This window comes from Lasioglossum baleicum, chromosome 5 (genome assembly GCF_051020765.1).
Source record: "Lasioglossum baleicum chromosome 5, iyLasBale1, whole genome shotgun sequence".
Taxonomy (NCBI): domain Eukaryota; kingdom Metazoa; phylum Arthropoda; class Insecta; order Hymenoptera; family Halictidae; genus Lasioglossum; species Lasioglossum baleicum.
Window position 1 is genome coordinate 15,007,654 of NC_134933.1, and position 13,208 is coordinate 15,020,861.

General features: G+C 41.1%; 1 protein-coding gene across 1 annotated transcript in view; it reads right to left on the reverse strand.

The window, feature by feature from the left end:
* LOC143208896 (uncharacterized) overlaps positions 1-13,208 on the reverse strand; it is a 141,292-nt gene that overhangs the window by 100,721 nt on the left and 27,363 nt on the right. The gene's annotated exons all lie outside the window — the stretch shown is intronic.

Genomic DNA, 13,208 nt, shown 5'->3' on the forward strand with positions numbered 1-13,208 from the left:
GAACTCGAAAATGAGACTGCGACAGTGGACACAGCCGAGCCGACTCGCATGGAGCAGGTGTAACCAAGAGCCGGAGGGATGGAAACGGAGCAACGTGTTTAAAAGTTTATCAGAATTTGCGGAAAGTCCAATTTAAATTTTAAAGGCGGCGGTATATCGTGTAACATGACATTTAATGTAGGCTTAATGCAGATTCATGGATCGCGAAAGTGTGCACCGCGAAACTAATTACATACCGTTGGAAGTTAATTGTGAGGAATATGCAGCCGAAGGAAAACACGAAACATTTCTGTGCAGTCACCGTGCCTTTTAGTCAATTGTTATAATTGTTCCGTAGCGATGAAACATTTGTGTTTGATAGCATTCTGCAATGAATTAAAGAAAAAGCGTGCCCTCTACACATATCTGTTTGGAAAAATGAATACACCGTTTATTGAAAGAGAAGCAGAGCAGATAATACATTCTATGTATACATATACAGTGAATGTAAAAAATATTCGTACGCCCTGTAAAACAGAATAACTTTTTCGTAATTGTACCAAACGACCTGATTCTTTTATAATCAATTAGAAGAATTGATTTACGATATGATATGCACAAAAGATTTTCCAAAAATTATAATTTAGGAGGTTACATGCAAAAATAAAAAAGGCATTTTTTAGAACATTTTTATTTGGGCCCTTAATGAAAATTTAAAATATATGATCTGTAGATCTATAGTAGTTACACACATGCTAAAAATTTCATCGAAATAGATTAACGTACACACGAGCTACAAGCGGTTAAAAATGATGAAAATCGTAGTTTTACACGACTTTTGATCAGTTTCTGTTTAAAATCCTTATTTTTGTTTTTTCCTGCGTCAACCGATTCCGATGAAATTTTCAGTATGTGTACAACTAACATAGATCTACAAAACATATCTTGTAAATTTTCATTAGCGGCCCAAATAAAAAGTTTTAAAAAATTCCTTTTTATTGCATGTAACCTTGTAAATTATAATTTTTCGAAAATTCTTTTTGCATATCATTTCGTAAATCAATGTTTCTAATTGATTATAAAAAATCAGGTCGTTTGGTGCAATAATAAAAAAGTTAGTCTATGTTAAAGGGCGTACGAATACTTTTTACACTCACTGTATCTGAATATCAACAAAATATGAATACAGGGTCTTAGAAAATACATAATATTATTGCTTATGTCAGGACGAGTTCAACGGCCTAGCCATGACCTTGACAATAAGGTTGTTTTATGTTTTATGTTCATGACCTTGACCCAGGTCATTGAAGGCTGCATAAGCAATACTATTATGTACTAAAAAATATGTAGTGCCGTTTAAAAAAATGAAGGTGGCCTCAATTTTCATAAACAAATTTCTTTTTTGAATTTTTCACCCTTTTCGCTCTTTTCCACCCTCATTACGGTTACTATGTCCGATCCCTGAAATCAAATAAACCGACTTAGAACGACAGGCAATAAAATCGAGGACGATCGTGAACGTTGTAAGGAGTCGATTAAAAGTGACCTGAACGTTTGCGAATCTTCTAGAAACTCTGGAGCGTAAGGAATTTCGATGGTTCCGACCGTTTAAAATCCTCCCAGTTCCGCCACTGGGCAGTGTTCCCTGAAATAAGTTCTCGAGAACGAGCGAGGATATGTCCGCGCGCGCAAAAATGCGCGGAGCCTCGCGGAGCTGAAAATTTCCGAAGAGATTTTCCACGAAGGATTGCATTTTCCAAGCGGACTAACTGTTCCGGCGCGGCGCGCGACCTGGATCGCCGGATGGCTTCGGATTTCGTTGAATTTTATCATGGAGAAATTCCCCTTCGAGCGGAGAATGGAATCACCGTGGCACGGACAGACTGTCTGCCGACATATCCGCGCCGTATATGTAACGTTATGAGGAATTTTTAGACGTCGCGGCGTCCTATTTTCATCCTCGTCGGTCCCCGAGAAACGATTTTTCTGCAACGCCGGGCAAACGATTATTTTTGTGGTTATCGCCGAGCCACCGATGGCTTGGAGAAGTTGCTTTGAAAATTTCACTCGGAGGAATAAACTAAGCGGCCGACGTCGATCAAAGATACGTCTCTTTCAATTTCCGTGAACGACCTAAACGATAGGCGTCGAGCGCGGACGACTCGCATCCATGGTTATTACTCTGTTTCGCAGTCATTCATTGCGAATGCATAGAATTTTTCTTTACGGCGCACGCGAGACCCCCAAGCCCCAGCCAATAAATTCTGTTTATGACGCGCACCTCGCAGCTTCTCCAGCAGTTTCTGTTAATTCGTTTGGAAGGGGTTCGCTGTCGAGATAAAAATTCAACGGGCTCATGAATAACGTCGGTCTCGGAACAACAATTTCAACTTGTACGCCGCGTGTCTACCGATTTTTTGGGGGTGGTGTGAACCTTGTCGTAATTCGGCACTGATGTTTCTTTTTTACCATGCTTATATTAGCTTGCCGAGTTGTCGTTGTTGTTGTTGTATGCGTTAAATCTTGTAATCGAATTTTAAACCACTTCCCGATGAGCTAGAGACTTGAAATTTTAAACATAGCTGAGAACTGGATGACAATGCAATATTAAAAACAAATATAAAAAAAAACTGTGCGTCTAGGAGAAAAAAAAGTTTTTATATTAACCGTCACACCTCGCCACGCGACGCTCAGTAGTTCGTCATTGCGTTCAACGATCCCCACTCCGCGCGCCAGCGCTCCCTACTCCACTACGCGTTCCTACTCCGACTCATCCCCACTCCACTGACCCATTTCGCACCGAAGGAGCTCGGTCAGTGTGGTGTTCCATCCATTCAGTTCCACTTCGGACAATTTCGGACTCCATCAAGAGACGTCGTCTCTCGGAGTCATCCCCTCATTCTATCTAACGTATTTCCATATTTTGCGTTTCTATATCTTACTACATCATGCCAGTAAACTTTTTAAAAACCACGCTTATATTGAAATGCACTAAAAAGGAGGAAATAATTTTTTTAGACATCAGTGACTATAAATAAAAGTGTGGGTAATATAGTTTAGCGCCCCACGCTTTTATTTATAGTGACTAATATCTAAAGAAATTATTTTTTTCTTTTTAGTGCATTTTAAAATAAGCGTGTTTTTTAAAAAGTTTTTTTATATATTTCTTTTTGGTGTCATCTTGACTGCGGCGCACTCTCGTTAATTGTTAATTATCATCTCGCAATTAAATGAAAAGACAAAAGTTCGACATTTCTTATTCGGAAAAGTAGCGAATGTATAATATTATAAAACTAATGGAAACAATGAACACTTATACAGGGTGTGGCCGGACGGGTGACACAACCGAGCAGGGGGTGATACTACATGTAAAAATAAGTCGAAGAAAAGGAATAACATTCTTTCGTTTGACGCTTCGTTTTCAAGAAAATCGAGTTTAGAGTTCCGCCAGGTTCGCGTGCTTTAGTATATGCACAAAGTAGAATTGGTTGCTCATGGTCAGACGCGTCAGACGATTCCTATGCAATAGCACGTGTATTCGCTGCATTTTCAAACTCGACTTTCTCGAAAACGAAGCGTCAAACAAAAAAATGTTATTCCTCTTTTTACATGTAGTATCACCCCCTTGTTCGATTGTACCACCCGTCCGGCCACACCCTGTATATGCAGCGAAGGGATAAGTTTATACAAGTCATTTCACGTTGGAGAACAGCAATATTGAAAGTGAACAGTATCAATAAAAAAACGTGCGAACATTGAAACAGTTGCCGATATTCACGCAATTGCTATGTTATATGAAACGACAGCTTTTATGTCAGATCAGTTTCATAAAACAGAAAGTGTGTTATAGTAAGAAACATTTAGGGATGTCCCAAAAATGTTACGTTTCCTCGTAAGGGTAAATTCCTGATATCATTTGAAGGAACTTTTTCTTTTCCTCAAACGTTTTCTCCGCGGCTTCGTTAAAGAATTATTAACGAAAAACACGGACCAATTAGAGCGCTACCAGCAGACGGATACTGGCTCGGCCAATGCCAACACCACGCTCTGATTAGTCCGTGTTTTCCGTTAATAGCCTCGGAAAACATTTTCAAAAAGGAAAAAGTTATTTGAAATGATCTCAAGAACCTTCCCCTCTCAAGGTTTCCCGACATTCTTGGAACACCCTGTATAATCAATTGATAGAACTGTCTACTTGAAATTGTAACTGAACTTTCACACTGATCCGATATAATTCCCTGTGAGAAGGAGCGGTTCGAATGCGCTCGATATCGAAAACCATGTAGCGTCTTCGACACTCTGAGCCAGTTAGCTCGCCAGAACGCGCCACGTTGTCACAGACGTTAATTAAAGAGCTCCGAGCATCGGCCTCTTCGCCCTTGTTTGTGGAAGGAGCGATGTGTTTATGCGGAGATGAGATTGTCGGTTCATCGTGCCCACGAATAGGTCTCCGAGACCCCCGTCAGACACGGGACACAGGGTACACAGGGTGTGCGGTCTACGGTGTGCAACATGTACAGCGAACGGGCGCTGCGTTATTGGAAATGTTCGGGTCTCGAGGACAGAAAAACTTCTCCGAAACAAGTTTGCGGGAAAACAGCAAGGCCGGCGAACATCGTGAACTCTACGCAGCAATCTCGGAACGCCGTATACTTCTCTGCTCTAATCGACGTTAAAACTGCCGAGCTAAGAAAGCGATTGCTTTCCAATGTCTTAGAGAAGTTACCGAAAGTGTACACGAGCAGCATGATGCGGCCCTGTGTTGTGAGCTAACTTATAACTCGTCGGAACCAGAGCCGCCAGATAAGGAGAGCGATCACGAATTAAGGCGGTAGACTCGTTTCCAGAATTGCATTTCTCGATCATACAAAGATGGGATTTTTTTCAGTAGTCAAAAACGCTAGATAAAAGATCAATCTAGGCCGCGATCGCCCTCGAAAGTCCTATGTTTTCGTTTAGGAGGCGTAATTTGCATTATTCACAGTCACAGATTTATCAAAATAGCTACATGTGCGCAGTTGTATGCTGCCGAATAATGCAAATTACACCTCGTAAACGGAAAAATAGGACTTCTGAGGGCGATAGCGGTCTAGATCGATCTTTTACCTAGCGTTATTGACTACTGAAAACCCCCATTTTTGATTTACAAGAGATTTTCGCTCAGCTAGAATTCAGTTAACCAGACACTGCTAAAATTTAGTTCATATAAACGGAGTTCCAGTGTATGTATATTCTTAGATTAAGAAATTTATTCAATTATTTTCTATGAAGTGATCTTTATATAATTTCAACAATTTTAAAATCGAAGAGAGATCAATTCCATTTAATTATCCATGTAGCTACGACAGATCTGAACGCGTACTGCGAAACATAACATTCATTGTATACCTTTGTATAAAAAATTTGAAAGAACATCGCCGTGGTATATGTATAATATGCATGGCTTTCAATGCGAGAACAAGTGAGCCGCTATAGTGTCGTATCGTTCGAGAAGATGACATAGACAAAAGCCACTATAGTGCCGTATCGTTGAAGAAGATGACATAGACGAAAGCCACTATAGTAGCGTATCGTTCAAGAAGATTACATAGACGAGAGCCACTATAATGGTAAAGTTTTTCATTATATCAAACTGATTTTATTTACATTATATTTTCATTTTTTAGTCAGATGGAGGTTATATGTATAGCGTGCAGGAGGCAGAAAAATTCATTTTCGACATCTGCTCGACATCTCACTCAAGTTGTGTGGCACCCGTGCTCCAATTTTACGAGTAAAGCCCATGGAGTGAAGATGGTTAGGGATGGTCTATCACTTACCATCGCTTTTCCATTGGAAAAGCCTGAAAATTGCTTAAAATTAATCAATTCGAAAAATTGAAGCAGATAGGTTTGTAGAGCAAGAAAATGACTTGCGAATGCATATACATATATACTTTAACTAGCAAAACACAAAATTGCGGGAGAAAAATAAAATACAAAAAAAAAACGCAGAATTTTATTACACAACCCAATATTCGAATTACACGAAAATTAATTCTATCTTATAGAAACGATCATCACTGTGCGGTGCATAAAATATTTGTTGCCTGAATAAATTGCGACTGCAATCAGCTCGGTCTTTCCCATGATACCAGAAAGGAAAACAGATCCAAGAAGTTCTCGGGAGAATCGTGCATCGACATTAGAACTCGAGAATAAGTTGAAGGGGATGAAGGTAAGGGAAAAGCGGCTCCGCGGAACAATGAGCTTCTAATACCAGCGCCGCGGCGCGGGTTCCATCACAATCAACCGCGTTATTGTCCCATGCCGCCGCGCCGTGGGCCACTAAACTGTACCTGGAAAAGGCGGTCGAGATTAACGAACGAACCTCGCCATCGTGGAATTAACGAACACAGAGCGACCCGTTCCTTCCCTTACATTCGCCCGGGAAGGGATTCAACGGTAAAACGAACGGCATGGCAGCGGCGAGCAAACTAGGGCTCGCGAGTGTAAATTGCGATCGTTCCGACGCTCGTAAACGTTCCGTAACTGACGCCCCGCGGAAAGCTGCACGATTACGAACGTTCGACTCTTGTAAAATTTTCATGATATTATAAAATGCCGGTATACAGCCCAGCGTGCGCGCGCGTATAAACGCGATTAATAAAAATGGGGCGAAAGTCTCCTCGAAAATTCCAAAATTTCGTTACGCCCTTCTAATGACTGTAGAAAAGTGGTTGTTCCGGATGGAGCACCTAATTGCGCCAAGTGGAGGCACGAGCAGCTGCTGCGGTAAGTGCAGCTTTGCAGCAATTACCACCCATTAAGCAGATAATTCGATCCTCGAAGAGGACGACAGAGAACGCGTTCTCGAGAGCCGTCCTTCGTCCTTTAACCAGTCGTATCGACAACTAATTGCCGAGCTACGTCCATTTTTCCATCCGAAAAATCTCGTTCTAAGAGCACAACGCGCGTTCGTGCGAACGACACATTGAAACTATTTTCGTGAGAAAAGCTGACTTCTTTTTATCCATAAAATGGGGCGACTCCTGAGGTCATTCGAAGTAACTTTTTCCTTTGCGAAAATGTTCTTCGAACGAAAAACACGGACGAACAAAAGCGATTGGTTTTCTGTTAATAACTCTTGAAATAGGCGAGAACACTGCAAAGAAATAAAAAAAATTTATTAAAAAAATTAATCCGACTTCGAAAAAACGCACTAAAAAGTATAAAATAATTTCCATTTAATTTATGTGAATACACACGAACTTAAATACAATACAATCTTTTCGGGGGCGGCGCAAAATTGAAAATTTTCGACACTGGAAATTACGAAAATCCTTAAATTCTTCTAAATACATGCTTTCACATATTAACGTATCTTCTCTTCGCACCTACTGATTTCCAAGCCCACCATATTCCAATGAAATCATAATCAGCAACATCTGTCATTTGGAAAATTTTTAATTTTTGAAATGTAAATATACATAGAAAAAAAAAGCGAAAAAAAGGCACATACAGATCGAATTGAGTAACCTCCTCCTTTTTCGTAGTCGGTTAAAAAGGTATCTCTAATCACCTCAGGAATCTCCCCTTTTAACTAGAACATTTTTGGGACACCGTGTAGTGCTGGCTTGCTACGTTCGCTATCGCATCGCGTCGAAACGCGAGTTTGTATAAACATAACATGCTAGTCTATTAGTCGCAGGTGCTAGCTGCAACCAGAGTTTCGACAAATTCGCTGCCCTCCTCGAACGTGTTAATGGCACGATGCTGCTGTAAGCGTGTTAGTTTCCTTGCGAACGAAGACGCGAACGAAGACGAGGATGGAGCAGGAGGAGCTCGATTTGCTCGCGAGTTGCGACCGATGCTTAGCAAGCACTGCTCGAAATGTTCGCGGATGGTGGTGGACAGAGCCAACAAGCACACAGCCACGATTCATCTGGCTTGCTAATGTTGGCGTCGCGGCGCGTCGCGTGCAGCGTCAGCGATTCGCGCGGAAACGCTCGAACAGACTAGTCGTGAAATATAGTTTTAATTCTCCGCGAACGCGTTTTAATATTTGGCCGTGTACGCCGCCGTGACTTGGGTACACCGTGGCGGCCGTACGGCAGGAGAAAATTCGGTGGAAAGGAAGGTGGAAAAGAGAGAATTCGATGGCTCGTGAAACTCGCCGCCGCGCGCCGGTTTGACGGGTTAGTTAAATTATTAAAATAAATCACGCGTATTGTTTCGCCCGGGCGCGCTGCTTTACCGTCCTGTTGGAAATACACGGTTTTATGCTTTCTAGTCGACCGTGTCCGGAATAGTGCGTAATTAATATACAGGTGGGGCGAAACGAATGGATGTCTGTATATCAATGTGGTTATTCGACCAAGTGCGTCGGCCGGACCCGTAGACTCTCAGTTTCCTGGTCGCGCTTCCCAGTTGATTCACCGAGCAACAAGAGACGCGTTTCATTTACAAACGATGCGTTTTCCATTGCGCCGCGAGTACCTTGCTGCAGCAGAGTTCTATCCGTTGGTGTTCGCGGGTTGGCGGATGAAACGATGTAAACGAAAACCACTCGGAAATTACGGGATCTGCATGGAAAGCGATTTGTTATGGAAAAGAAATCCAATTGTCCTCGGTAAAGTAATTCGGTCCGAGCGAACTTCATCGACAGCCGTAAGTCGAATTAGCCGCTCGGCACGTTTTATTTTCAGTTACAATCGCGGAGACCGTACTCACCAACTTTCTAAAATGTCTATTTATACTCTAGGCTCAGCAGTCAAGAAACTTTCGGGCAAGTCCTATGAAATGGTACTTAAATTGTTTGAAAAGTACTGGAAGAAAGACGGCCAGTTCGAGTGGTCTGGAAGAGCTTCTTCAAACTTGAGATCCGGCAGCCCATGTCGCTGACATCGTTCAATTTTCTTCGATCCGACCGACGCGAACCGCCCAAATAAAGACGAACGCGTTATTCGCTGAGATCAGCTGCCTCGATTTACGACGTTTATTTATGAGGAAGACGACTGATCGAGTGAAACAAAACCAATTACGATAATGTCCCTTAACCCTTTGCATTTCGAATTCTTTTTAAATTTTGTCGCCGACAACTTCCTACTACTTCAAGTGGTTTATTTGAAATTTATTTGAAAGGACAGTTCCTTGACTGCTACTTCTTTTAAACAATTATGTTCACTAATTATATTAAATATAGGTCTCAAACTTTGTCGCATTTTATATTTGTAGAACTTATATTTGCTATTCACTAAAACATAAGACTATTAAATAAATAGAGGAAGAACCAGATACATATAAAAACCCGTTTTATTTACACTTCTCTTTCTCTGATAACGAGACACACTCGGCAAAGGAGTGCAAAGGGTTAATGTCAATTACAGTCAGTCAAAAAAGTCTTAGTACTTCAAAACAGAATAATAATAATATAATAATAATAATAATAATCTTATTTTAACTTATAACCATTTGTAGTCTCTGGTCATAGTGAAATTCTGATTGCGTATTTAGTCATTAGTTATGCCATCATAGTCAGTATGCAATATTTATCCTTAATAAAAATTTAGTCATTACGCTCAAATACTTATGTAGTCGTTACTCATTAGTCACGCTCAAGTATTTACTTAGTCATCAATTATTATTAGTCACTTTTGTAGAGCTTACGAAGTTATTAGTCAATAATCATAATTGTGACTAGAGTTTGCCCAACTCTGAAAACGGTAGCGGGGATAATTTTTTCTGAATATCGTGCAGATCTCTAGCGCATATATCGAGGGCATTACAGTACTTTGAAGCGGAAGGCGACGCTGCGCACCGCGGAAAATTTCTCCATATATCTTGTCCTGGTGTCGTCGGAAGCAGAAGAAGGATAGACGGCGCGGCGAGCCGAAATTTTCGGGCTCGGTTCCCTCCCACTTGCCAGATAGCAGTCGTATCCTTTTTGTTTCGCCTAACCCGGCCCTCGACTCGGTTTCTAGTTACGCCGCGAGTTTCGCCGACTCGCAAACTTTATCGGACTCCAATGATGCATCGTCCGGAAACGGCGAGGGTAGTTCCTGGTCGGAAGTGCGGCACATACGTACAGCCCTCGCCTCTCGCACACTATACATATACATATGTATGTATGGTATACTCTGGTCCCGTGTTATTGTGTTTGGCCATGATACAGTCGTCCGCGCGTAAATACTTCGCCTTCGTTAGCTACGACAAAGCGTCGCATCGACGTTCGCTCGGATTTTGTTCTCGCGGAGCACAGTAGTGCACGGTTAAATTTACAGCGGGACATCTCTTTCTTCCAAGCTTTCTGACTCGAGCTCGACAAAGTAAGAGAACCGGTGCGTACGGTAGAACCAGGTGCGTTTCACCCTCGATATCAAATTTATAAATGCTTTCGGCGCTACCGTTTCGATCAATTACTGATATAGCAATTTTACCTTCTTTCCTGACGTTTCGGTTCCGTTTTGAACCTTTATCAAAGGTGGACATTCGCTTTTGCTATAATAACTTTATAATGTGAAAATGAACATTGAAAAATGATGTGTATCAGTTGCTGGTTTGAAACATACGAAACGGTAGCGCCGAAAGCATTTATAAATTTGATATCCAACATTTACGATCGATAACTGAAATTATTTTATCACTCTCGATAGTTGCATACACGAGTATTGTCAGTTGCATTTCGTCATCACTGAGGGTTAAAATAAGTCCGAACACGTTGTAAGTCGGACTATTTTTACCACGCTTATATTAACTTGCCGTGTTGTCGTTGTATGCGTCAAATCTTGTAATCGAATTTTAATTTTAATACTCCAATCTTGCTGAAGTTTTGTATACACACTTGCGTCCGATGACAATAAAAGTAGAAAATAAAATATATTAAAAAAAACTTCTTAAAAATCACGCTTATATTCAAATGCACCAAAAAGGAGAAAATAATTTTTTCCTGGTTCTCCATAAAATACCGAATCCAGTGAAATGATTAATAATATTTTTCCCCAAAATTTTAAGCAATTAGTTCAACATTTCTTCCGTTATAAAATTAGTGTCGGAATAGATAGATAAATTGAATATGAATTTAAACAAAATCATGACACATTAGTGACTATGTATAAAAATAAAAGCGTGGAGCGCGCTAACCTATATTGATCACCAATTTCATGATTTGAATTATCGGAACTATCGATTGCGACACTAATTTTATAACGGAAGAAATGTTGAACTAATTGCTTAAAATTTTGGGGAAAAATATTATTAATCATTTCACTGGATTCGGTATTTTATGGAGAACCAGGATAAAAATTATTTTCTCCTTTTATTGCATTCTAATATAAGCGTAATTTTTAAAAAGTTATTTTTATATATTTTTCTCCATATTAAATAGGTAAAGTTAGTCCGATTTACCTCATGTTTCGGCTCATTCTAATTGGAAGAGTCTCATCCATCCATTGGTGCTACAATGATGAATGTTTAAACGACGATTACTAAAACTAAAGTTCTCTTTATTCCATGTTTAGTTTTTCGAATTGTGACATTGCACACATTCATTCTCTATCCTTGTCTACTGGTGTAGACTCGTGTAAACTTAACCGTTCACCATTGTATTTCGTTTCGGGACTCGCGATTGGCTGCAGTTCTCGCGGAATACTTCGACATCAAAACGCGAATCCGTCTTCGTCGTCAAGGGAATTGGAAGGGGAAGGGCGAACGGGGCGATGGAAAAATAACAAAGACGGTTCGTTACACGGTTGGACTGGTTCCGCAAACACGAATATAGAAAGCCCGTTTCGCGACGGGGTCCGATCGCTTTAAATTCCCGGACGAACTCCTCCGGCGAAGACGAAGGCTGCAGTCACACCTGGTTCGGCGGTCTGATCGATAATCCCAAGAGCGAAGTAGCTGCCTCGCGAGAGGTCCTTGACTAACGATCGTTTCTCGTGAGGGTGTGCGATACAAGGATGCGCGAAAGAGCTGGACGCTAACCCAAGAAGAAGAGGGGATGACGAGAGTTACCGGTACGGCAGGGTAGACCAGGAGGGTAGTCCGGGAGGATAAAGGCTTCCTCGAGCGGCGAGATTGGATGAGCTTGGATAATTAGCAAAACAGCGGAACTCGGTCGTTAGTGGCTCCTTCCTGCAATGTTCCTCTGTCGTCCTCTGTCGTCCGCAGGCTACCGATGATTCAACACAATACACGCTTGATTTTAGTCATGTAGATTTTCCTAGCAACTCATCCGGCCATTCCTTTCTCCCTCTTTTTCGTCGTATACTGCAGAGATCGTAAGTCACCGAAACTGTATTAATATATTATTGCAAACAATCTAATTAGATAAAAAGGAGGGACTCTTATCGATCGTAAATTTGTTTGAATAAACTTGGAATAATAATATTTTCGGCGCAACGGTTCGATCAAATTCTACACTACACAGCTATGTTGTAGGGCATTTTAACGTTTAGATTCGGATGTGAATCAGTTAACGTCCTAAGACCACGTTTTGCTATAGGATTGTATTCTATTGGAGGTAAAGAAAGGTGGTGTGTTTCGTCCTAGACCCGCTAGAGGAATCTGATTAGATGATGATAAAAACTGTAGTATTAAGTCATCTCATAAGTTCGTGCCGACTTTTGTATATAGATTTCATGCGTCGATTTATAAACTTTAGGCGATAAGGGACCAAAGTACTTAAGCGTAGCTGTTCGGGAACAGTCTAGAGAAGGTTTTCGTGGGTATAACATCCTATCATAGACCATTCGGGAACACCCTAGAGAAGATTAGGTGGAGAAAACAGCCTCTCGTCTCTGTGCTGTTCAGTTCGCATCTACAAACTGTATTAATATATTATTGTAAACAGTTTAATGGATGTTGACAAATACTGTGTTATTGTAAATAATCTAACAGATGGAACACCCTAGAGAAGAATAGGTAGAGCTAACAGCCTACTCCTCTCGTATTTGTGCTGTTCAGTTCGTAGCTCCTCGGCAACATACCTACGGTCTCTGTACAGTACAATCGCAATCTCTGCAATCCTCTTTCGAATAATCCTGAGTTTGGCAAGTCGACTGACTGTTTGACTTTCTTTGCCACCTCTGAAGCACTACAGCGTGTCCCAAAAATGTTGCATTTCCCTTTACTGATTTAATTATTAACGAAAAACGTGGACCAATCATAACGCGGTTACAGCTGAGCGTGGCGTTGGCCGAGCAGAAATCCGCCCGCTGTAGCCACGCTCTGATTGGTCCCTGTTGATAA